Genomic DNA, 9,749 nt, shown 5'->3' with positions numbered 1-9,749 from the left:
ACAAACTCATTCATGAGTTGGGTACCAGCTGGGCAGGTACAAGCCCATAGTGCCTCAGTACCTGACAGACGAAGGGGTGAAAGGGTAAACGGAGGCCATCTATGAGGGCAGCCTCGTATATACTAATCTCCCCTTCGCGGGGATGATTTTCCCTCTCTAATGCGTCTGGAACACGGAGTTCCACTAAGGTATATGGTACACCCTATGAAACTTCTACAAGCCTATAGGGGAGATTCTGGAAGCAACTTCGCCTACTGATAGACCTACCATAGGGTCTCGAACCCCAAAGTAGAACTTCGACCGTGCCCTCTTGGGCATGGCAGGAATTTTTCTCCTGAATACAACGTTCACCACTACGGACCCTAATGTACTCATGAGGCATTCCGGCAACAGACTCAGAAGATTTCTCAGAATAAGAGGATTTCGACATCCTAGATCCCATAAACCTAAGAATTACACATAGAGAAGGGTGGTAAGAATAGGCTTACCAAGTCTTTCGAAACTTGAGAACCAGAGAGCATCATTCAAAAATTGTTGAGGACGGCGACAACCTTGTTGAAGACAAGACAACTACAAGAAAGTCCGGCAAAGATGAAACCAAGCAGACCAAGTACCCAGCCAAACCTTATAAATACCCTCTTACTGACGCCTCAATGACAGTTCCAAAGCACCATTTGATGAAATGAGGTTTATCAGTTCACAAACCCCCGAAGAAACACAAGTCCTTCCAGAGAAGATGCTATCCATTGGATGCTACACTATCCATGATCGAGATGGTAAGAATCTGATCAATCCATGCCCTCGTCGCTGCACCATTACCAAACTGACATGTCCACCCATGATTAGACCCTTATTTATGGCAAGTCGGGAATAGCCGTCATATCACAACTACCGAAAGCATGAATATCAAGGCAGGATAAACGCCTAAAACAGCATCAAATCCCGTACACCCAGCCCATCACCACCATAGAGGATACTCCTCGAACTCCTATACTAGGAGCTCAAGGAGTGGGGGGAATATGATATGCCATTTCAGTACTTACTCCCTAAACTCCAATACTGGGAGCTGGGGGAGTGGGGGGCCTATGACCATATACACTTGTTGACTAGTCAATGGTCATGTGGTTGCACCCACAGTCTCGATAGACACGAACTAAAGCTCCTCGACCCCACTTCACTGACCTCCCGAACAACTCCCAAAGGAAGCCCCTGACCTCCCGAATAGCTCCCAAAGGAAGTTCCCAACCCACTAACTAACTCCAAAGGGAGGTCCTTACTCTGGAAACTCTATCCAAGAAAGCTAATCGGGATTCGACGGCTACCTAACCCTGGGTTGTTAACTATGGTCAAATGAGATTACTTAACCCCCAAGCTACCTAACCTAAGTTCACCCTGGTTGAGTTAACAGTTAGAAGATCTAACCTTGATCAGGTTAGCCATTAAGGGATACTAAAGCGAGTTAGGTTGGCCGTTATGACTCCAGCCAGGTAAGCAGCCATGCAAGATAGTATCACCAATGGGGGGAAGGCTCATGGACGCACGTTTGAGCTGCTCGACCAATAAGACAGACTCAAATCTTCTATATAAGGGGCAGCCAACCAGCCCTAGAGGTAAGATCTCAATTCCACTAAACACTCTACGTAGCAATACCGAGTGTGACTTTGGCATTGGAGCCTGGTCCTGGATGTAATATCCCGCTTCTTAAACCCGGTCTGATTTCGTGGTTGAACCGATTTAACCATGCAGGAACCGAGCCAGAGGATGTTAGAGCGGGTTCCTTATGGGCTATGATGGCACGGGTGACCTTAAACACCGGCTGGCCCGACAAGTCCGAGCCAGTGCCAGAAGAGACAGGAGTGCCCAAACCGTGTACGTGCACCTACCATAAGGCTATGTACGGATAGAACAGGTATTATATCCGTATTTTAAGGTTATATACGTATGCTACATTGTATGCTTGGGGTAGGGTCCGAGCCGAGGTCAGAGCCCAGTCAAAATCCCAAGTTTTGACTCTCGGATGGGTATGTCGGGTGGGTACACCCACCCACCTGAGTGACCCACCCAACACTATTCACTTAATTAGGAATAGTATATAAAGCTTTATGACTTCTTTTTTTTCCATTTATTACCCCCGTACGTTTGGTGAGAAAAGTAAAGAGGAGAGAGAAAAAGAAAGGGAAGAAGAAAGGAAGAGGAAGAAAGGGAAGAAGAAAGGAAGAGGAAGAAAGGGAGGATCTCAGTGGCGCCGAAGCTCGATCTTGCCATTCCGGTGCCGGGAGAGTAATCTTCAACTCGAGATCTACAGTTGGAGGTAAGAAAAGTTGGGTTTTATGAACATTCACCATACCCACGCTTTAAACCCTTGATTCGAGTATGGTTTCTTAAGATCTTATAGACACCCTTTGAAATGATGAATCTAAGGTTTAATAGATGATTTATGTGTTGATCTTGAAGGATTTGAAGAGATATTGACAAGGTAGAAGGAGCATTGTGAGTTGGAAGTGATTTGGAGGGTTTGAAGTCATTCTTGAGCAAAGAAGGTAAGATGGTTCCCCTCACTTGAATCTAACTTAAATCTAAGCTAGAACCATCCTATAGGACTCTAAAGGTGTGAGGAATGGGTTGAGAAAAGCCCAATTTGGGTCCCCAAGGAATGGAGGAAGATGAGAAGAAACTGGGGTTTTTCCGCCAAAATCGGCGGGTACAACCGGTGGGTGGACAACCCACCTGAGTGACCCACCCGAGTGGACAGAATGTGATTCTTAGGTCCGATTGAGCCCAAATCGGACGTGGGACCTTCTTTCGACGTTCTAAACACGATTTTGACGTCGGATTTCATTAATTTTGATTCTAAATTGGTGAAGTACTAACCCCGCTCAATTTTGTTAGGTTCACCAAAGCCTTCTCGATTCGCTCCGGATCTCACCCGTACCGAGCGGGAATCCTTATACACTACAAGTAAGTGGAGAGAGGACGTTTGGCCTTGTTTCAAGGCATTTGTTTGGCATTCATATAACTATATCTAATTTAGTCATGTCATCATGAATATGCTATATAGATTAGTCATTCCCTCATTGATGTGCATATATGCTATGTTTACTTTTCAAATGCAAATTGAATGTGTTGTTATATGTTGAATGTGTACATCATGTTGCATAATGCCTTGATAGACTAGATGCCGTGGTCGGCTTGGAAACGAATGCATTGGTGGCCCGTGGTATGGGACACGGAGGCACTATGCAGTCGTACTGCATATAGGAGCATGCGGTATTAGGATTCTCACCATCCCGTGCTACGACCCTTCCCAACAGGGGTTGAGGTGTTGGGTTGCCATTTGGGGGGAAGCAGGGGTCGCGGTTGTCGGACACTGTGGCGGTTAGGCATTACGCCCGGCGTGTCGTGTAGGACAGCCGGCAACCCCGGTGGTATTTCAAGAGGGCCAATCGTACTGCTTTTAAATTGCTGGAGTCAGCACTGTCATTTAATTTATTTAAATTTCTGTTGAGAGCCGGTGGACGGCATTGTCTTTATTTTTCCGAGTACTCACGGTGGGCCTTCTCCAACAGCCCTATGGGCGTATCGCGGGAGGGAGTTCGCGGCTCGTACCCGGAGTATACGCGCACTGTGGTTGTAGTAGCACTAAAACCAAAGACTTAGTAATGTTGATTAGGTGTATGTGATCTAAAATGATTTGCATGGCATGTAGTGCATATGATGTGTTGTGATGTGTGGACTGTTGTGTGTGGTCCACCTCTCTACTTACTGAGCTAGTGAGCTCATTCCACGTGTACACCCCTTTTTAGATGATTTTGCAGGTCATGCACCTGAGGAGCAGGGGGTGGGTCCCACAGTCGAGTTTCCTGAGGAGGACTGGTGGACCCCTGAGGAGTTTGAGCACGGCGTAGACTGCGCGTGTGAGAGCTGTGTTGCGGGGCAGCGGTTCTGAGGCCGAGCTGAGCTCCAGCCTTGATACCGATGCCGGGCTGCGTACTCTGATGTTTTTGATAATTTCCTGTATATAATTGATATTCAAACTTTATTCTTTTTGTGTATATATATCATGCCTTCGGGCCCAAATGTATATAATTATGGTATCGCCATTTGGGTATCAGGTATATGGGAATTATTACAGGTAAAACTTAGTCTTCCGCTGATTTGATGAGTTGATGTTAGTGTGTGTATGCTGTGGTGGAATACAGTGTCTGATGATCCTGGTAGGTTTGGGTTAACCGGTGTTAACTCGGTCACCGCTCCGGTTCAGTGCGAACGGGGTGTGACAGTACCCGCCGGTTGTACCCACCGGTTTTGGCGGGAATGACTCTGTCTCTTCTCCTTTTTCTCCATCCTTTGGGGAATCAAATGGGGCTTTCCCCCACCCATTCTTCACACCTTTGAAGTCCTATAGGATGGTTCTAACCTAGATCTAGGTTAGATTCAAGGGATGGGAAACCATCTTACCTTCTTTGCCCAAAAATGACTTCAAACCCTTCAAATCACCTCCAACTCACAATGCTCCTTCTACCTTGTCAATATCTCCTCAAATCCTTCAAGATCAACACATAAATCATCTATTAAACCTTAGATTCATCATTTCAAAGGGTATTTACAAGATCTCAAGAAACCATACTCGAATCAAGGGTTTAAAGCTTGGGTATGGTGAACGTTCGTAAAACCCAACTTTTCTTACCTCCAACTGTAGATCTAGAGTTGAAGATTACTCTCCCGGCACCGGAATGGCAAGATCTAGCTTCGGCGCCACTGAAAACCTTCCTTTCTTCCTCTTCCTTTCTTCTTCCCTTTCTTTTCTCTCTCCTCTTTACTTTTCTCACCAAACGTACGAGGGTAATAAATGGAAAGAAAAGAAATCATAAATCTTTATATACTATTCCTACTTAAGTGAATAGTGATGGATGGGTCACTCAGGTGGGTGGGTGTACCCACCTGTTTTACCCGCCTGAGAGCCAAAACTTGGGATTTTGACCGGGTTCGGACCCCGGCTCGATCCCCACCCCAGGCATACGATGTAGCATACGTATATACCTTAAAATATGGATATAATACCTGTTTTATCCGTACATAGCCTTATGGTAGGTGCACGTACACGGTTTGGGCACTCCCGTCTCTTCTGGCACTGGCTCGGACTTGTCGGGCCAGTCGGTGTTTAAGGTCACCCGTGCCATCATAGCCCATAAGGAGCCCGCTCTAATATCCTCTGGCTTGGTTCCTGTATGGTTAAATCGGTTCAATCGTGAAATCAGACCGGGTTTAAGAAGCGGGGTATTACATTACCCCCCCTTCTGAAAAATTTCGTCCTCGAAATTGCGTACCTGGTTGATCAAAAAGATGAGGGTACTTGGCTCGCATTTCTTCTTCTACCTCCCAAGATGCTTCTTCAAGTGAATGATCAGCCCATCGCACCTTTACATAGGAAATGGAGCGGTTGCGAAGGGTTTTCACCTTCCGGTCCAAAATTTCAGCTGGCTGTTCTGTGTAGGTCATATCAGCTTCTAGGTACTCTGGTTCCACGGGTAGTACATGAGATGGATCATGCACATACTTCTTCAACATGGATACATGGAATACATTGTGAACATCCCCAAGCGAAGGTGGCAGAGCAAGCATGTAGGCTACTGAGCCAACCCGGGATAAGATCTCAAATGGTCCCATGTATCTTGGGCACAACTTTCCCTTTCTGTGAAACCATTGCAAACCTTTAGTAGGAGAGATCTTGAGAAATACCTTTTCTCCTGGCTGAAATTCAATCTCCTTCCTGCGGGTGTCCGCATAGCTCTTTTGACGGGACTGAGCTGCTTTAATCCGTTCTATAATAACGTCGACTTTGTCACAAGTCATTTGTATCATCTCAGGTCCTAACATTCGACGTTCACCTACCTCATCCCAATACAAAGGAGTTCTGCACTTTCTGCCATATAACGCCTCATATGGAGCCATCCCAATTGTGGCTTGGTAACTGTTGTTATATGCAAACTCCATAAGAGGTATATATTCTTCCCAACTCCCACTCATCTCCATTGCACATGCCCTGAGCATGTCTTCTAATATCTGTATGGTTCGCTCCGACTGACCATCCGTCTGTGGGTGAAAAGCTGTACTCAAATTCAGCTGTGATCCCAAGGCACGCTGTAAGCTTTTCCAAAATCTGGAAGTGAACCTTGGGTCCCTATCTGAAACAATGCTCACTGGCACTCCATGTAAGCGCACTATATTGTCCATGTAAAGTTGTGCTAGTTTGGTCATGGAGAACTTGGTCTTGATAGGAATGAAATGAGCAGTCTTGGTAAGTCGATCCACAATCACCCATATCGCATCCATTCCCTTAGGTGTACTTAGTAGTTCGGTGACGAAGTCCATTGTAATCCTTTCCCACTTCCATTCTGGTACTGGGAGTGGCTGAAGGGTACCATAAGGTCGATGCCTCTCAGCTTTCACTTTCTGGCAGGTAAGACAAGTCGCCACATGATGAGCACATTTATGTGTGAAATCTAGGGTAGTAAAACATACATTTTACATATTTAGAATGGAGCTACCTTGGGTTTTACTCTCTTTTTGCAGGTTTTATATTTTCAAGGCCTTAAGGACTATCGGGAGCCATATCTTCAATTTTACACGTAAAGAGGTCCTATTTCTTTCCATGGTTGCGAAGAGGACGAAATTCTGAGCAAGATGGACGTGTTCAATTAAAAGTACACATTCGTTTGGTCACCCGTACAAATGATTATTCTTTTTCGGGTCAAAAAAAGAATAATGGATCAGAACTGAACCGAGATGCAGAACCAGCCCGTTTGCAATTGTCCCAGAGGTACAAGGAATACTCCAAATGCCAACAAAGATCGATGGACCACATCCTTAAGTGATTAAAGATTTGTTTTTGGTAACAACAACTACCTAGCTTAGTTGGTGAGCTATGGTGTACAAAATTCTCTTGCTCACCAAGAGGTCTCAAGTTCGAATCTTATGGTTGTTTTTTTTAGAAGATTTTGTTGAAGATTTCCTGCCTTTCACTCAAAATCGTGGAAGTAAGAAGAGAAGAAAAAGAAAAAAAAAAAGGAAAGCAAAATCGTGGAAGCAAGAAGAGAAGAAAAAAAAAGGAAAGAGAAAAAAATGGGAGAACCAAAAATTGTCCAAATCTTCTCTCTCCTCCACATCATCACCAAAGATTGTCCAAATCACACAAAGGAAGAAAAAAAAAAGTCGTCCCTAGGAGAGAGAAAAAAAAGAAGAAAAATAAATTAGAAGAAAAAGGAAAGAAAATAAGCAAAAAAATTTTAGGAAATTTCTCAAAATTTATTTCTCTCTTCTCTCTCCTCCATCTTAGCACTTTTGGACTCAAAAGATCTCACAATCAATTGTGGGTTTCTCTCTTTTAGGAAAGAAAAAATTGTTACCCTACCTCTCCATTCCCTATAAATACAACTCATGTAAGAGGAGGAGACACAATTCATTCTTCTTCTAGTTTTTTTTAGTTGCTCTCTCTCTTCCTCTTTCTCTCTTTAGTTTTTGTTCTTCTCTATTTTTGCTTTAATCACTTTTGTAATAGTTTTTTTATTTCAATTAATGCAAGTACTCTTTTATTTGTATTCAGTTCTTTTTATGTTTATGATTTATGCAATTGAGTTGTAATTTTTTAAGTTATAGTTCTAGGCTTAGATCTAGGTGACAAGATCACGAGCCGTGGAGCAATTTTTTTTTTTTCAAGTTCAAGCATTGATTCAAGTAAGTAGGCTCCTTCAGTAGTCTTCTCTCCCCCCTCTCATTCCTTCTTCTGACTACCCTTTCTTTCTTAATTTAGGATTTTTATTTTCAGTCGTTACATTATTGCTATCCCTCTCCCCCAAGGTTCATGGCTAGTGTATGTGTTGGCTTTTGCCCCTCCTGGCCATAGAACCATCAATTTATTGCTTTTATTTTAATTGTCTCCCTTTCCCTAAAGCCAAGTAGAGAAACCCTTGTAAGAGTAACTCTCTGGTCAAGTAGGGAAGCTCATATTATGATGCATCCCTCGGGCTAAGTAGAGAAACCTGCTTGTGAGTCTCTCTCTAGCTTTATTCCCTTTCTTTTACTTTATTTTTATTTCAGCATTCTTTTCCTTTATTTATTTATTTTTTTCTTAAATTGTGTGGGTTATTTATTTTTAGTTATTTATTTATTTAATTTTAATTGCGTGGCTTGCGTCTTTAAATTCTTAGATGACGAATGGTAAGGACGTTATTTTAGATACATATGTTTAGGACAGTAATTAGAATTAGATCACAACCATTAATCGGTTCACTTTCGCATTATTAAAAGAAATAAAAAAAATAAAGTGGCTACTCTCCCTGTGTTCGACCCGTAGCTACACTGATCTGTACGCTTGCGGTTACATTTTAAATCCCAAACAAGTTTTTGGCGCCGTTGCCGGGGAGACAGTTCCATGTTATTTTTCACTTTCTTTTGGTAAATCGGAGTGTTTTGTTTGCTTTGTTTTATATTTTTCCTTTTCTTTTATTGAATTCCTGAGAAGAACAACTTGCAATAATAGTTGTATCAGTGGAGGTCGTCATGCCTCACAGTATGATAAAGACAGGTTTCGCCCTGTAGCAGTACCTCAGGAATTGACCTGAGCAACCCCGAATCCCTGCCGGTAAGCTCCCAAAAAGCAAAAAAAAAAAAGAAGTTTTGCTATCCATTCTTTTGTGCTTGTCTTACTTTAGTTGTGGGTAGTTTTTCTGTTGCATGAGTGTTAAGTGGGTACGTAATACTAAGAATCGGTTAGAAAGAAGAGATCCAACAAGTAGTGACCCTAGACATTTGCACTCTTTAAAACCCTTCAATATGGGAGACCAACAGCAAAACCCTTCACCTAAATCTCTGAAAGATAGGTTCTACCCTGCTCGAACAGCCCAACCTTCCTGTATAGTTCTACCACAAGCCCAGGGCAATAATTTTGAACTCAAATCTCAATACATCACTATGTTGCCCCACTTTCATGGGTTGACCTTTGAGGATGCATACCTATTTCTAAGGGAATTTGAAGAGGTATGTGTTCTAATTAAGATCCAACAACTTTCTGATGATGTTTTTAAGCTTAGGTTTATCACTTTTGCATTGAAAGACCAAGCTAAGAAGTGGTTGTATGGGTTACCCACAAATTTCATAACCTCATGAGAACAATTCACAGTTGTCTTCCTTAAGAATTTTTTCCCAACTCACAAGACCAATAAGCTTAGAAGTGATATCCTTCAGTTTAGGCAAAAATCTAGTGAGTCATTTTCCAAATTTATGGAGAGATTCAAGGATCTACTCCAAGAATACCCTCACCATGGCCTAGACTTGTGGCATTTATGTCAAATAATTTATGAGGGTATTGATTACCCAACTAAACAAATAATAGAGTCTATGTGCCCTAAGAGATTCACATCCTTTACAGATGAAGGAAAGACATAGGAATTCTTACTTGACTTAGCTGACAAAACGCATGAATGTGAATCAACCCAAGAGAGTAAAACAACCATAGGAGGAAAAGAATATTTTGTGGATGGGATAGTAGCCAAGGAAGCCCATTTGGATAGCCTAATCAAGAGGATTGAGGCTATTTTTCCTAGAGAGCCATCACTAGTCAATTTGGTTAAGATTTGTGCTTGGTGCCAGTCCCCTGGACATCTCCTAGAAGAATGCCCCAACACCTCTGGGGGCACTTCTAATGATAGTGTTTATGCCTTATACCTGAATAATCCATATAGTAATGCCTA

The 9,749-nt window shown here is 42.8% G+C and overlaps 1 non-coding gene across 1 annotated transcript; it reads right to left on the bottom strand.

Moving 5' to 3' along the window:
- Nucleotides 1–9,219: 9,219 nt before the first annotated feature.
- LOC122090241 lies at nt 9,220–9,326 on the bottom strand. The gene has a single exon (XR_006143482.1). It is a non-coding gene; the product is annotated as a small nucleolar RNA R71 (small nucleolar RNA).
- Between the last annotated feature and the right edge of the window lie 423 nt (nt 9,327–9,749).

This window comes from Macadamia integrifolia, chromosome 9 (assembly GCF_013358625.1).
Source record: "Macadamia integrifolia cultivar HAES 741 chromosome 9, SCU_Mint_v3, whole genome shotgun sequence".
Classification (NCBI taxonomy): Eukaryota; Viridiplantae; Streptophyta; class Magnoliopsida; order Proteales; family Proteaceae; genus Macadamia; species Macadamia integrifolia.
The sequence above is the reverse complement of the archived record's forward strand: the minus strand, read 5'-3'. Positions and strand labels throughout refer to the sequence as shown.